Below are 16458 nucleotides of genomic sequence, written 5' to 3'. Positions count from 1 at the left end.
AAGCAAGATACAACAAGTAATTCTTCCGCTCTACTCCGTGCTGATTAGGCCTCAAATGGAGAATTGTGTCCAGTTCAGGGCACCACATTTCAGGAAGGATGTGAACAAACTGGAGAGTCCAGAGAAGAGCAACAAAAATGACTAAAGGTCTAGAAAACCATGACCTATGAGCGAAGATTGAAAAAAATGGGTTTGTTTAGTTTGGAGAAGAGAAGACTGAGGAGGGACATAACTGTTTTCAAGTACATAAAAAGTTGTTAAAAAGAGGAAGAAAATTTGTTCTCCTTAACCTCTGAGGATAGGGCAAGAAGCACTGTGTTTAAAATTGCAGAAAAGGACAATTTAGGTTGGACATTAGAAGAAACTTCTTCACTGTCAGGGTGGTTAAGCACTGGAATAAATTATCAAGGGAGGTTGTGGAATCTCCATCATTGGAGATTTTTAAAGCAGGTTAGACAAACACCTTCCCAGGGATGGGTCTAGGTCAGCAGTTCTTAACCTATTTACCACTGTGGGCTGCATATGCAGCTCTCTCTGTGTCATGTGGGTCACATCCACACAATAAATATACCACCTGTATGGCCCTGAGGATATCATATGGGCTGCAGCTGTGTGCCGATTGGGCCGCAAATGGTCTGCAGGTTGAGAACCACTAGTCTAGGTAATACTCAGTCCTGTCATGAGTGCAGGGGACTGGAATAGATGACCTCTCGAGGTCCCTTCCTGTCCTACAATCCTATGATTTTCAGGCCAACCCCTGAAAACAAGGGGACAATGGAGCTGCTGGAAAGAGCTCTAGTCTAGCAGCAGCACAGCTCAGCTGAAACTCAGCAAGTACTAGCAGAAGGGCAACAGGAGGCACAGCTCTCCTCCAACCCCCCTGCCCCCCAAAAAGGGGAAAAGGGGAAGGAAAAGGAAAAAAGAAAAACAGCAGGACATACTTCTGGAAGTACTTCAGCTACAGCAGCAGTAAATGGTTGGTGATCTCCAAGGTCTTCAGTCCCGTCTCTAGGCCCATATAAATTCTAGTCCCTGTCTTGGGCTTTTGGTACTAACTTATCTCCTTCTTGGGGCTTAGGCCACTTTCCCAAATGCCCAGGGGAAGACCCTCGCCCACCCACTAATCCGGGTCCCAACCCAGGGATCCTGTAAATAGCAGTCACATGCTGCTTCCTTTAACTCTGTTGCTATTTCCTGGGCTATTTCCCATGTAAGCCCATTCCTCTTCACCTGTACCTCAGGGCTGAAGTTCTCTGTTCCCTGCTTGAGCAGGGTCTCTCCCAGACCAGGCCTCCTTGCCTGGAGAGTTTCACAGCCTTCCAGTGTTCCTCACCCTTCTGGTCCTAGCCAGCAACTGAACTTCTCAGCTCCTTTTAGGTGAGCCTGCTGCATTCTGATTGGCTGCTTCCCTGCAGCCTTTCTAGGCAGGTCTGGAGGACCCATATTCACTGCTCCTTTTTCTGGGACAACGTGTGGAAGGACTACCAGGCCTCCAGCCAGGGCTCAAAGGGCCAGGTACACCCAATCAAAAAGTCATAAAAAGACTTTGGTGAAATAAGTTTCAATGTAGTGCAGAGAGCAAAAACCAGATTGAAGAGGGATAAGATCAAATCTGGAAGAAACTAACTTAAGCCAGCAGTTGTAGACAATGCATTTGAAGAGTATGAAGATGAAAAGAGAAAAGAAATTAGGCAATGGAACCTGTTAAAAGTGAGAGGAGGGGCCAGGTAAGTTAGGAGACAGAGGCGGGAAGAAGAGTTGGGGGACAAGAGAGGGCAGAAAGGCTCTGTCAACACAAGTGGGGAGTGGCATACTAGGGAGCAAGGGGAAGAGGAAAGTCACTGGATCTTATGTATTGTGCTGACAACTGTTATACTGCAGAGCATGCTACCTGTCCTACTGCTAACTAAATCTGTACTCTCAAACGGAAAATGTAGGATTTTGCCCTTTATTTCCTAGAAAAGGTCCAATGTCTAGTTTTTGAATTTTCTTCAAAGAAGAAAATAATGACATCTCGCCAGTTACCAGCAATTCCAAGATAACGGACAGACAAACAGCAAGAGCGCCAGGAGAAGGGCAGGCAACACCTTTTATGAAGAAAGTGTCCGAACAAAGCTGTGTATGTGCAATGCCATGAAGCTCCCTCTTAGAGCTAAAGCCACTTTAAATCATAGAATCATAGAATATCAGGATCGGAAGGGACCTCAGGAGGTCATCTAGTCCAACCCCCTGCTCATAGCAGGACCAATCCCCAATTAAATCATCCCAGCCAGGGCTTTGTCAAGACTGACCTTAAAAACTTCTAAGGAAGGAGATTCTACCACCTCCCTAGGTAACGCATTCCAGTGTTTCACCACCCTCCTAGTGAAAAAGTTTTTCCTAATATCCAACCTAAACCTCCCCCACTGCAACTTGAGACCATTACTCCTTGTCCTGTCCCCTTCTACCACTGAGAATAGTCTAGAACCATCCTCTCTGGAACCACCTCTCAGGTAGCTGAAAGCAGCTATCAAATCCCCCCTCATTCTTCTCTTCTGCAGACTAAACAATCCCAGTTCCCTCAGCCTCTCCTCATAAGTCATGTGTTCCAGTCCCCTAATCATTTTTGTTGCCCTTCGCTGGACTCTCTCCAATTTATCCACATCCTTCTTGTAGTGTGGGGCCCAAAACTGGACACAGTACTCCAGATGAGGCCTCACCAATGTCGAATAGAGGGGAACGATCACGTCCCTCGATCTGCTGGCAATGCCCCTACTTATACATCCCAAAATGCCATTGGCCTTCTTGGCAACAAGGACACACTGCTGACTCATATCCAGCTTCTCGTCCACTGTCACCCCTAGGTCCTTTTCCGCAGAACTGCTGCCTAGCCATTCGGTCCCTAGTCTGTAGCTGTGCATTGGGTTCTTCCGTCCTAAGTGCAGGACCCTGCACTTATCCTTATTGAACCTCATCAGATTTCTTTTGGCCCAATCCTCCAATTTGTCTAGGTCTCTCTGTATCCTATTCCTGCCCTCCAGCGTATCTACCAATCCTCCCAGTTTAGTATCAGCCGGAAATTTGCTGAGAGTGCAATCCACACCATCCTCCAGATCATTTATGAAGATAAATCATTCTAGGTCCAGATAACACTGGATGTAGGGACTCCCAAATTAAGACCATGACAGGGAAGTTAATTTGACAAAACCAATTCTGATTACATGAAAAATGTTTCCTATATTTAACTAGCACCTAGATTTCTGTAGCAGATAAAAAGGCTTACTTATTTGCCCCTAACGGAAAAGGCCACCTTAGTAAATATTCTGTTTACCAAGAGGATTACACTAAAAGGAAATTATTAATTCTTCTGCAAAGGGAAAGTCCAGTGTTCAGTAACATAACTGTAATTATAATTTCAGCCAATACACAAGAAGAAACTAAAAATGTTTCTAATTTAACCTCGTGCATTTCTCTAGAGTATCCATCGTCAGAGCACTGAAGCCAGTTCCAAGAGAATCTGTTTGAAACTTTCATTAGCATATTTCCCTGGGTCCTGCATTCCAGACTATGAGCAAAGCCTCTCTTACATGTGGTCTGATGCAAATCAAGAGCTGAGCAAATGATTCACAGTTGTTGGACCATAACACTTGTATAAAACATCATGAGGCCAAACTTGCCGATTCATTCCACTACTCAGTATGTACCAGGATAGGTATTAGATTTGAACACTCACCTATAAAACGATCTCTTTAGGATGAGGCTCCTTTCATTCTCTGTAAGAAGGGAGTTCTGATTTTCCTACCAACATGTCAGATTGAACCACACCACCTGAAGGATTGTTACAACAGAAACATGTAGAATAAAATTTTGGTATAAGTATTTTTCTACCACTTGGCAGGCCAGATTAGTGTGTCCAATGGTGTTAAGTGTCACTGCCCATTTCATTTCTACAAATTTTATCAAAATCTGACAGTATACCTGATGGCTACCAATTCTGACCCCCAACCCATTTAAACTCATTCCCTCCAACACTGACTCCTTTAAAAAACAACCAACCACCATCACCCTTCCTTTTCCCTTCACTTCTAAACACTCTCCCACAAACTTCAGGGGACCAAGAGCATCTTGGACATGTCAACTAGCGTACCCAGGAACAATGAGCCCCAGGCCGTGGACGAGGCTCAGAAAAGAAACTGGAAGTAACCATTAGACCCAACTCCAAGGTGCAGCTACTCCTGTCTGGCTCTACAGATGCCTAGATGAGTGGATCTCCTACACGCCTAACCAGCTCCAAGGAGGAGATATTCTTCCTGTCCCTCTTTAGTGCTCCTCTATCATGGCTCTACATAGGGCACAGCAAGGAAGATGAAACCGATTGGTCCTCTTGCACATCACTTGCCTCCTATAGAATCCTTACTCCTACGGTGTTGGGAGACTAGGAAGAGAAGAGAGCCAGTTTGATCTTGCTGCTCCTCCCCTCCCTCTATGTATAAGTGAGATGGTGGGGGAAGGGAGGTGGAAAGTCCCCAACTGTTTCCTTCCTAGGCTCCATGAAAGGAGTTATGAGGAGCCCCACTCCCCAAATTTCTCCCCTTTAAGCATCTAGAAAGCATGGGAGAGAACAACCTCCTGACCACATCCCAGCTCCCCTCCCAGCTTTTACAGTTGGCATCCTCCCAGGACCCAATCTCAAAACGAGCAACAATGTGCCATATTACTGTTAATTACTCTCTCGCTATGCACAAGGAAGAGCATATATATGAACTCCATCCAAAGCAGCGCACGAGAATGAAGCCATTATGCTAGGAAAGAGACTAGAAGTGGAACAGACTATACATAAAGTGCTGCCAAATAAACACAATTTAGACAGAAAACAATATTTTCAGTGATCTCTCTCCATTTTAACAATCCATTCTAAGACATAATTGGCAACAGTAGGTAAAACAGTTCAGACAAATGTGACCTTAGAGGTGACAGCATCCCTTTGAATTCTATTTTAGAAACACAGGTTCTAAGCTAGGACAATACAGTGAAGGCTAATACATCGTACCCCATTTGTTTCATTGTTGGATATTTCATACCAGGAGGTAGATGCAATATTGCACTAATCCAACTCTACTAAAGGAAGAAGGGAACTGCAAAACCATTTCAACATCCAATCTCTCTGAGCACATGGTTTTCATTATATAGACAGAGGCAGATTCCAACAATGCTCAGCCACAATATAATTATTAATGGGGTTCCAATTTACCCAGATTGGCCCTCCCAACTGTTTAGGAAAGGGTCTCTCCAAAATTTTTTGTGAATTTAGGTATCAGAAGTCATTAAAAAATAACAAAAAAATCCTCAGACACTGCTGGTCTGCAGTTCCAAAAGCAAAAACCATCTCTAGGTCATGTTGAGAAAACAAGGCCATGACAGGTCATAAGATATGTTACATCCTGATAATGACATAATTGTTTAAATTATACCCTACACAGGAGTGCAATCTCTCTTCAAAGAATAGAGTCATTATGAAAAGTCTCACATATTAACCAAGCTACAATGCCTTTCATACTGTCACTTTTTTACATTACAAATTGCTGACAAGGGTATAATGAAAACTTGCACTATAAAGAGGCAGCATATCAATGTTGTTCAGCTAATAAATAATTTCAAATTAGGAACCGACAATGAAAAGCTTATCAAGACAATACATAGCTACGATGTTTTAAATCCCTTTAGCTGGTTTAGCAATCACAAACTTACTAAGATACGTTTTACAGCATCTTCGTCTAGGACATGGATTCTCAGATTGGGGGTTGGGACCCCTCAGGGGGTCGCAAGGTTATTACATGGGGGGTCGCAAGCTGTCAGCCTCCATCCTAAACCCCACTTTGCCTCCAGCATTTATAATGGTGTTAAATATATAAAAAGTGTTTTTAATTTATAAGCAGGGGGTCACACTCAAAGGCTTGATATGTGAAAGGGGTCACGAGTACAAAAGTTTGAAAACCACTGATCTAGGACACCTCTAAATTACTTTTTAAACCAATGGAGTAAATTCTTCTGGTTAACAGCTCATTCAGTGTGGCATTGACAGATTTGTTATTAAAGCAATACATCTTAAAATAAGCAGTTCAAACCTTCCTCGTATGTCATCAAAACTGCATAAAGATATTAATAGTTTCAAGATACCTGTGCCAGTATAAGGAAGTGACAAACCTCAACCAGTGGAGAGGTTTCAGACAAACCCTTAGGGCAGTAGGATGAGACTATATTACTCAACTATTAGGGTATGGCTACACTAAGGCCATGTCTACACCAGCGAGCTTCCAGCAGCACAGATGTACCACTGCAGTTGCACTGCTCCAAGATCACTCATGTAACTGCTCCATGGTGACAGGAGAAAGCTCTCCAGTCAACATAGCACTGGGCATACTACCACTTACGCCGGCGAAACCTGCATTGCTCCGGAATGTGTTTTTTTCACACCCCTTGGGGACATAAGTTTTGCCGACAGAAGCAGGAGTATAGACATGGCCTTATCTGCACCACCGTAGCACTTCAGTGTAGACATTACCTACGCCAGAGGTAGACAACAGGCGGATTGCGGGCTAAATCTGGACTGCCAGACGCTTTTGAATGGACCATAAAATCTTTTACTTATTATCATCATCATGAGTGTTATTTTTGTATTATTTTCTCGGGAGTCTGGACCTTGACCAAGAAATTTGGACCCTGACAAAAAATAATTGATTACCACTGCCCTATGCTAACAGGAGGGATTTCCCCATTGGCACAGATAATCCACCTTCTCAAGAGACAGTAGCTAGGTTGACAGACGAATTCTTCTGTCTACACTGGGAGGCAGAACAGCATAGCTATACCTCTAGGGGCATGCATTTTTTACACTCCCAAGAGACAAAGCTATGCTGATGTAATTGCCGAGTGCACACCAGCCCCTAGACAATGAAGAGACAGATGTGTTAGAGGGGCATTAAAAAAAGCAATTAAAACAAATCTTAAATTACATAATTGGAGCAGTCACATCTCCTCCCTTTCTTGGTTAGTCACCTTAAAACATCATTCAGATACAGGACACAATTGTATAAATTAACTGATGAGGCCTGTGAACTGTGAAGAAGTATGGGCTGGATGAATGGACTATAAGGTACATAGAAAGTTGGCTAGATTGTCAGGCTCAACGAGTAGTGATCAATGACTCCATGTCTAGTTGGCAGCCGGTATCAAGTGGAGTGGCCCAAAGGTCGGTCCTCGGGCCGGTTTTGTTCAATATCTTCATTAATGATCTGGAGGATGGTGTGGATTGCACCCTCAGCAAGTTTGCAGATGACACTAAACTGGGAGGAGTGGTAGATACGCTGGAGGGCAGGGATAGGATACAGAGGGACCTAGACAAATTGGAGGATTGGGCCAAAAGAAATCTGATGAGGTTCAACAAGGACAAGGACAAGTGCAGAGTCCTGCACTTAGGACGGAAGAATCCCATGCACCGCTACAGACTAGGGACCGAATGGCTAGGCAACAGGTCTGCAGAAAAGGACCGAGGGGTTACAGTGGACAAGAAGCTGGATATGAGTCAACAGTGTGCCCTTGTTGCCAAGAAGGCAAATGGCATTTTGGGATGTATAAGTAGGGGCATTGCCAGCAGATCGAGGGATGTGATCGTTCCCCTCTATTTGACATTGGTGAGGCCTCATCTGGAGTACTGTGTCCAGTTTTGGGCCCCACACTACAAGAAGGATGTGGAAAAATTGGAGAGTGTCCAGCAGAGGGCAACAAAAATGATTAGGGGTCTGGAACACATGAGTTATGAGGAGAGGCTGAGGGAACTGGGATTGTTTAGTCTTCAGAAGAGAAGAATGAGGGGGGATTTGATAGCTGCTTTCAACTACCTGAAAGGGGTTCCAAAGAGGATGGATCTAGACTGTTCTCAGTGGTAGCTGATGACAGAACAAGGAGTAATGGTCTCAAGTTGCAGTGGGGGAGGTTTAGGTTGGATATTAGGAAAAACTTTTTCACGAGGAGGGTGGTGAAACACTGGCATGTGTTACCTTGGGAGGTGGTGGAATCTCCTTCCTTAGATATTTTTAAGGTCAGGCTTGACAAAGCCCTGGCTGGGATGCTTTAGTTGGGGATTGGTCCTGCTTTGAGCAGGGGGTTGGACTAGATGACCTCCTGAGGTCCCTTCCAATCCTGATATTCTATGATTCTGTGATTCTATGAACTGGAAAGGAGACCAAGAAGCCAATAATCAGACTGACTACATGTTCATGTTGAGAAATGGCAAGAAATAGTCAAACAACCTAAACAATACCAGGCTGTACAAAAAACAGTTTAACCTTTTTAAGCCATTAAAGTATCCACAAAGTCCATAAAGGCCTTCTTTCTACAGTCCATACATCAGGAGAGCAACTACAAACGAAAGCAAGGCTAGGGCCTACAAGGGAACTGGAATATTAGAACAAGGTCCTTTATAAAACAGTCCCAGAAACTAAAGTTGCTTGCAGTGTTGCAGCCATGTTGGCCCCAGAACATTTACACACAAGGTGGGCGAGGCAATATCTTTTATTGGATCAACTTCTGTTGGTGAAAGATAGAAACAAAAGTTTTTTCCAATAACCAGAAATGGAAGAGTTCTGTGGGATGCCCTAGATTTAAGAAGCTCCATATTTTGTTTTTAAGTTTGAATCTTTAGCTATATTGTGTGAGTAGCTTTGAGTTACTGGTTTGCTTGCGCAAGTAGAGAAGTGTTCCATCTAGTATGGCGGGGGTTGGGGGGGGGGGGGGAGAGCATGCATTCTTAACAGTTACACTGCTGCCCAAAAATCTGGCAAGATGAAACTTCAGCTGTGCTCTCCAAACAACAGATCACTTCTTCTTTATTGGCCATGAGACGACAGGAAGGGATTTTCAGATAGGACACCACAGGCAACTGTCTGCACGTTTCAACAGCTGGAAGCCTAAACATGTTCTTAAATTAAAAGGGGGCGGGAAATAGAATGCTAGTATTTGAAGTTCATGGACGAGATGATTTCCAAGAGAAAATAAGTATCAAAAATTGTGTCAATATAGTAAATTTCTTTAGCTCTCAAATTGCGGCCTTAAAAGAAACAAACAATGCACCACTGATACAGTTAAAAAGTAATAGAAATGTTCGACTCTCTTTCAGTGTTCACCAGCATTTGCAACTTAAACACTAGGTCTGTGAATAAGAAACACAGAATCAAAATGAATGTCATTGACCGGGCTGAGTGAACTGCAGAAAATAAAAGAAAAGGAGGACTTGTGGCACCTTAGAGACTAACCAATTTATTAGAGCATAAGCTTTCGTGAGCTACAGCTCACTTCTTCAGATGCATTGAAGAAGTGAGCTGTAGCTCACGAAAGCTTATGCTCTAATAAATTGGTTAGTCTCTAAGGTGCCACAAGTCCTCCTTTTCTTTTTGCGAATACAGACTAACACGGCTGTTACGCAGAAAATAAAGTAGGCTTATTTTCATTTTAAGTATTTTGGATAATATTACTGGAAGGAGTTTAAAAGCACAGCATACAAATTATAGCCTTTTTGCAAGTATCTCTAACACTTCCCCGGGAGAATTAGAAATCAAGAAAATATAATAATACAGGCAGAGTTACCTCAAAGTAAGATACGATATTAAAGTTCTCCTTTAACAGAAGAGACAGCTTTAAAAGGTTTACATAAGGTATGTCTACACTGGCAAGTTTCTGCACCACAAGTTATATCACTTTTATTAAAACGCTGGAATTAAATCGTTGTTGCATGTCCACACTCTGCTGCTTGCGCATCCACATTAGCAGCTCTTGCAACGGCAAAGAGAGCAGTGCATTGTGGTAGCTATCCCACTGTGCAACTGGCCGCAGGCTGCTTTGGGAAGGGTTTGCAATGCCTCATGGGGCAGGCACAGTGTCACCTGATGCAGGTTTCCCAATCCCATTGTTCCATGGGCATCCGACTACATTGCCAGCTGCTTTTCAACTGAAGTGCAGGGGAGGGAGATCGTGTGACAGGAGTGTGTATACGGAGGGGTGGGAAGAGAGACAGTGCGTCAGCATGCTGTCTTGTAAGTTCAGAGAGTGGCAGGAAGCAACCAGTCCTGAGGCAGGGGGAGGGGGAAACCTCGACATCAGTCCCCACCTCACTCCCTCCCTCTCTCTCTCTCACACACAAACACACACACACACACACACACACTCCCATCCCTCCCTCTGTTCAACAGCACAAGCATTCCACATTAATGGTTTGCTTTGTGTCCCGGAGCAGGTCAGCACAGCATGCAAGGGCTGTCAGAAAGGGTGCTTTGAAAGGGAAGGGGTCCATGTCTCCAGGGCAGCTGAGTTCAAAACAATGAGCAGAGTGGTCACTTGAGGCATTACGGAACAGCTCCAGAGGCCAATTACAGCACAGAAAGCAATCAAGTGTCTACACTGGCAATAGAGCGCTGGAGCCTCTGTGCAAATAGCCTTATGACTCATTGACGTGGTTTTTTTGCAGCACTGCAACTGAGGAATTTCTGTGCACAAAGTGGCTTGGCAATGTGTACATTTCTGCGCAGTAAAGCAGATCTTTGCGCTCAAACTGCAAACATTTGCCAGTGTAGACAAGCCCATAGTATGGCAATACACCTATCCCATATTAAATGGTAGTTAGCTAAGCAGGAGACCGAATTCTGGCACCCTGTCTATGTTCCTTTCTAGAAGGCCTTGTGAAGTGGCTCATGCACCTCAATGGGATGGGGTCAGATGAATGAGAACACCTCTTGGAGATGAATACATCCAAAATGCACAATCACTCAGAGGTGTGAACTAACCCATTCATCCGAATGGGTTGGTCTCGGCTGCCATCTCCCAAAGTCTGTCCCAACCCATGTTGCGGAATACCAATTTTCCAGACATTCCCCCAGCGGATATGGATTTTAAAGCACTTTGATTCAAATCAGCTCCTTACGGATAGGGAGAAAAGGGAAGGGTCTGTGCCTGAGGAGCCCCTTGACTGAACGATTCCATCTGCAGCAGTCACTCTACCTTGAGTAGCAATGTCTTTTTGGCAGTAGCACCACCTCAGGTAAGACTGCACCAGGATTCCCACTTTCACAGGGGTGAAAAGGGGCTACAGCAATTGCCCTTGGGGTTACATCATCATCTAAAAAAACTGTTTGTTCACTGCTTGATTTTTTAATACCAGTTTTTGGGTGAGATATCATTTGAGATTTAACAACCATTTTTAAGAGACCATGTGACTAGCATTTTTCCAAGTGTCTAAAATTTCCTTCAGACCCCTTTTTCCAATAACTACAGTACTGAAGGATGAAACGGATAGATGTGAGCCCTTGGTTTGTGTAGATTGGATGGATTACTGTAGGAAGCTGACATTTGTTCTCTATGTACATTTTTCATGATAAACATAATAGGATCATGGCAACACATTATTAAATGTCAGCATCACACCAGCCCTTAGAATAGGGCCCTCTATTACAGGTGGGATTCCTAGTGCTATGCAACCTTTCTGAACATGCTGACAATGAAGAGAGTCAGATACTTGCTTTTTTTCCCAATCACAACCAGTCTCATTGTTCAGAAGATGAGGGAGGAGCATGAGGCCTTACCCTAATGCTGCTACTTAACAGTATTTCATCTTCCTTCTATTTATATAAATTATTTTTTCCCCTTGACAATACTCACAAAGTAAAAATCCAAGTATGCATGTGGATTTTAAGGCACTTTGAAAACCAGAAACTTTGCTATCAGGACACATTTCTAAGGAGAGGCCCTGCAGAAGAATGCAGTTAGAGAGCAACTAAGGTGCACAACATACACTCTAAAATATGCAAACAAAAGGAATCAAACTTCCAGTAAATGGGTTTTCCTTGGGTTCAATGGCCACAACATGTCACTTTGAGCCACCCACCTACTCTGATGGCAGGCTACCTGCAAACACTCTGGTTTACACATGTGCAAGCAACTCTCTCTGGCTCATCATCTCTGCCGACGCCAAACTGCGGATCCCAGGATTTACCCAGACTAACTTTTTAAATATTGCTTCCCAAAGGGCCATGGGTGCTGGACACTAGCAGAAATCAATCCCAAACCAGTGACATTAGTTTGAAGAGAATCAGAGCCACAATAAGCCCCAGGCATACACAAAAATCTGTTATAAGAATGGTAAGATTTTGATGTCACATGATATAAAATGTTTATTTTATTTTATTTGAGGGAGGAAGAGACTCTCAGAAAGATTTTGTTCAAACAGCCTCAACATTTGGACCACTAATCCTACTCTGGACATCATGAAGCACAAGTTTTCAAGAAAAACCCAGCAAGCCTGTGAGGACTTTGACAAGAATGGATAAGCAGTATCCTAGTCTCATGCTTAACCACAGCACTGCTACTGTCCTACTATAATCCAGGTGGGAAGGCATATTTTTGGTCTGGCATAGCTATATGTAAATACAGGTCCTGGTGTTCAGTATATTATGCTACAGAAGTATATAAGCAAATGTTGGAAAATAATTTTAGCAGATAGGTGCATGGACAATTCTAATCCATTCTGGATAAGCATTGTAGCTATTAGTTCTGGTTTCTTGCATGCTAGAACATGTTAGCTAAAGTCCAGTATTCTTCAAACTTACCTTGGGACTGGGATTCAAACAGTTGTTTGTTTGTTTTTCCCCATTTCTCACATTTCTTTGCCTTTAGAACATCTTAGTGGTATATTTTTCTTTCATAAACCACAATCTGGCGATGTTCATGCAGTCATTATTTTCAGAGTCTCGCTCTTTCCAGGATATCAGAGATTGGGTTTCCTTTCTTAATCTGAGAAAGCCTTTAACATGATTCAGGAACACTTAATACAGTTCTCTCCATAAATACAGCAAATTTGAGCCACTCTACCTAGTTTCCCCAGCAAAGTTTCTGCATTCTAGATGGACATACTGTGAATTGTGTGTGAAAAGATATTCGCTATAAAAGCTTCACTGTGCATAGTGATATCTGAAAGTTTTCAGAGTATTTCAATTTTTAAGCTTATTTTGAGATTGTCAAGTAGTTCAGTACCAATATTAGGGTATTTATAAACAAAAAAAGTGTTTTACAAACCCTAAGAGAAATCTATTAAAATGTTTAAGTTTTTAATTTATTTTTTTTTCAATGTAAAGAATCTGCATTGTCCCACTAAATGTGAACCAGAAAAGCTTTTCTAGGAAGGTTTTACATCTTTAATTGACTCTCCTTTGAGTCCTCCACAGTGGTAACCAAGGCATCTGACTACAGGTGCCAAGATGTAAGAAAAATTGACAGGAATTTTTTTTCAACTCTGAAGTATTTTTTAAATTGTTTTTCAGAAAAGTATGGCATATACAGAGCAAACATTGTGACTAGAAGGTTTTATTGGCACTCATTTGGAATTACCTGGATAACTCTTGTGGTTTCAATGGAGACATTTAAAAGTAAAGTCAATAAAACATTTTTATCACATAATCAGGTCTATCAAACACAAACATAAGTGTGGCAGTCAAGCACTGATGGCTTTTTACCCCTCAATGATAAGACTTGGTGGGACCTTATTAAATTGTGAAGGTTTCTGTCCAATTTGTTGCACATCACAATATACAACAACAAACAAAATGGTGGATGAATTACATGGTATAGGGAACCATCTTCCTATTTTATGGGGAAATTAAAAAGCTTTTTTAATTAAAAAATTAAAAGCTTTTTGGGCTGATGTTAGAAAACTGAGGCTAAAGCTATTGCAACTACATATTCGTCCTAGGGTTTTGTACTAGTGTCCATTACATGACACCTGGGCATCTTTCTCAGAAGATTGGCAAAGCAAAGTCCCTAATAAACTTCATAAGGGCTTCAGCTCCTCTTCTGTGTGGTGATAGGAAGATCTGCCTGGGCTAAGGGTTGTTTTTTCATTTGGGTTTTTTGGGTTTTTTTTGGAGGGGGGCGGGGGTGTTGAGAAAGGGATGGACAGTTATAAGCATCATTCTGGTTATGGTGGAAAAGCTTTAATCAATCAGAAATGTCTTGCAATATAGCAAGTAGGTGAGATTCAGACTGGATCTATCTGATCTTTTTTGGGACTTTGTAATAAGGATTGAGGTTCCAGGTGTGGAGCAGTGTTAAGAAATTCCTCATATAGCGTTAAGGAAATGTGCTTATTTTCAATAAATCAGGAAAAATATACCTCCTCAGAGTCCTTGCGACAGTCTCCAATATGTATATTTCATTACATTACATTTCATTACTCTGGTTCCAAAAAAGTCTCTCTAAAGAAAGTGTGATTCACGAGAATAAAAGGAGTATTTGTGGCACCTTAGAGACTAACAAATTTATTTGAGCATAAGCTTGCGTGAGCTACAGCTCACTTCATCGGATGCATACAGTGGGTGTATTTTCCACTGCATGCATCCGATGAAGTGAGCTGTAGCTCACGCAAGCTTATGCTCAAATAAATTTGTTAGTCTCTAAGGTGCCACAAGTCCTCCTTTTCTTTTTGCGGATACAGACTAACATGGCTCCTACTCTGAAACCTGTCACAAGAATAAGAGATTTAAGAAATGGAACGACTTACTACCTGTCTAACTATCTGTAACTAAACTATTTGAAGAAAGATGGGATGAAGTGATTAAAAAGAAACTGATAACAGCATGTACACATAAAGCTGTCTGTAGTGTCACAACTCTACTATACCTTGTATAGCTGATAAGGTAACTAAATATTTTTCTCTCTAATAAACTAATAGCAAATAAATTAACTGGAATACAGTAACAGATTGGAAATTCTCTAATTGTTTAGAATGAATCCTCAAGTGTTATTTTAAGTGAGTTAGCAATGGGACCAAAAAGTCCCTGATGCTGAATGTTTAAACAAAATCAATCGATTGAAGTATCTGGGCTCTTCAATAAAATGTTGGAAAGGACTGTCATAGGAGTTTTGGATGGAAGCTTACTTAAACTGCTGAAGAGCAGCAGGTACCGATCATGTTTTTATACAAGACATTGCTATTAGTGGTATATTACTGTGCAAGATAAACACTGTTCTTATAAGTGAGACAAAGTGGGTGAAAGTAATCTCTTTTATTGGACAAACTTCTGCTGGTGAAAGAGAATCTTCTGAGCTACATAGAGCTCTTCAGGTCTGGGAACGGTACTCAGAGTGTTCTCATAAGTAGATAAATTTGTGTGGCTACCCTTTCATGCCATTTACTCCCAGAATACTAGGGAAAGTGGTTCAACTTCACAGAATGGTTTAATATTTTTCTTCTTATGCTCTCATGGTACAAGACATTTAGCTTACACTTCTTGGAAGACAATGTTGTATAACGTTAGTGCTATTTATAGAGTGAAATAGTTAACTGTTTGCAGCAGACATGCACCTTGGAGTGACTTGTTTTCATGGTAATTGATCTATATAGCATGGATTACAAACAGTTGTTTCGGATTCATTCTCACTCTGCTAGCATCTCCCATGATAAAAATGGGCTTGCCAATACAACAGCTGCTATTGAACAGGAAAAATGCTAGCAGCTGCAAAGCCTTTAACTTGAAACTGTAGGTAAATTTTGTAAAGATGTTCAGCAAATACAGCTGTTCGAAGGTTTTGCATATGATTGTGCACAACACAAGAAGAATATAGTATCTAATCAGTTTCCATGCATTTCTTTTGTAGAAATGAGGAGGACTGGCTTTATTGACTGGACTAGAGTCGGGATTTAAAATTACTGTTATAAATCTTCTTTGAATACATTTAGGGTAAACCTGCTGTTCAATTTGCATTTAAAAAGTTATGTTGTCACATTAAAAATCATATTACAGAAGCATTTTACTTCTGCTCTTAATTTAGATTATTAAAGTTATGCATTTAAATCTCATTTACTTTCCAAAATGTCTCTTTCTGTATTTCAGCATGGAAGAGATCACTAGACTGACCTCTGGAAGCAAGTGCCATGTTTCCCAATCTGAAAAATTTCCCTCTTTTCCATGTTGTAAGATGCCAACTGATAGCTTTGCAGGATTGCAAACTATCAAATCTTAAACCAATCACTAGTGTAAGATCAAGTCCTGGATCTCAGGAGTATTTTTTGTGGGGAAAATTCACATTTGGGATAAGAAGATGTAAGGATCTGGGGGACAGGATTGTTTTTGTTGTATTTTTTTAAAAGGTGGCTGTTGCTACACAGATTTGGAATAATAAATAGATGGATTACTGGGCAGAAAGCAGCATGTGGAGGTAGTCAAAGATACATGATAAATGCAACTGACTGTATAGTGGTCAGCACTAAATGTGATCTATATACATATGCATGCACTGGAGAGAGATTTGTTATTGTAGGGGTTTATATATAAAGACAAAACAGAATCAAACCCTCAATCCAGCAAAGCAATTAAAACATGAGTTTAAGCACGTGAGTTGTCCCTCAATAGGACTCCATGTATTTTAAAGTTAACCACG

The 16458-nt window shown here is 41.7% G+C and overlaps 1 protein-coding gene across 11 annotated transcripts in view; it reads right to left on the bottom strand.

The window, feature by feature from the left end:
• HDAC4 (histone deacetylase 4) overlaps positions 1 to 16458 on the bottom strand; it is a 468350-nt gene that overhangs the window by 350612 nt on the left and 101280 nt on the right. The window contains exon 3 of one of the 11 annotated variants that reach the window (XM_073306834.2): positions 3713 to 3807. The exons of the other annotated variants lie outside the window; for them this stretch is intronic. The gene's annotated coding sequence lies outside the window, so the exon portion shown is untranslated. The remainder of the gene's footprint in view (positions 1 to 3712; positions 3808 to 16458) is intronic. 11 annotated transcript variants of the gene reach the window in all.

The sequence above is a fragment of the Lepidochelys kempii genome, chromosome 11, assembly GCF_965140285.1.
Source record: "Lepidochelys kempii isolate rLepKem1 chromosome 11, rLepKem1.hap1, whole genome shotgun sequence".
NCBI classification, from domain to species: domain Eukaryota; kingdom Metazoa; phylum Chordata; order Testudines; family Cheloniidae; genus Lepidochelys; species Lepidochelys kempii.
The sequence above is the reverse complement of the archived record's forward strand: the minus strand, read 5'-3'. Positions and strand labels throughout refer to the sequence as shown.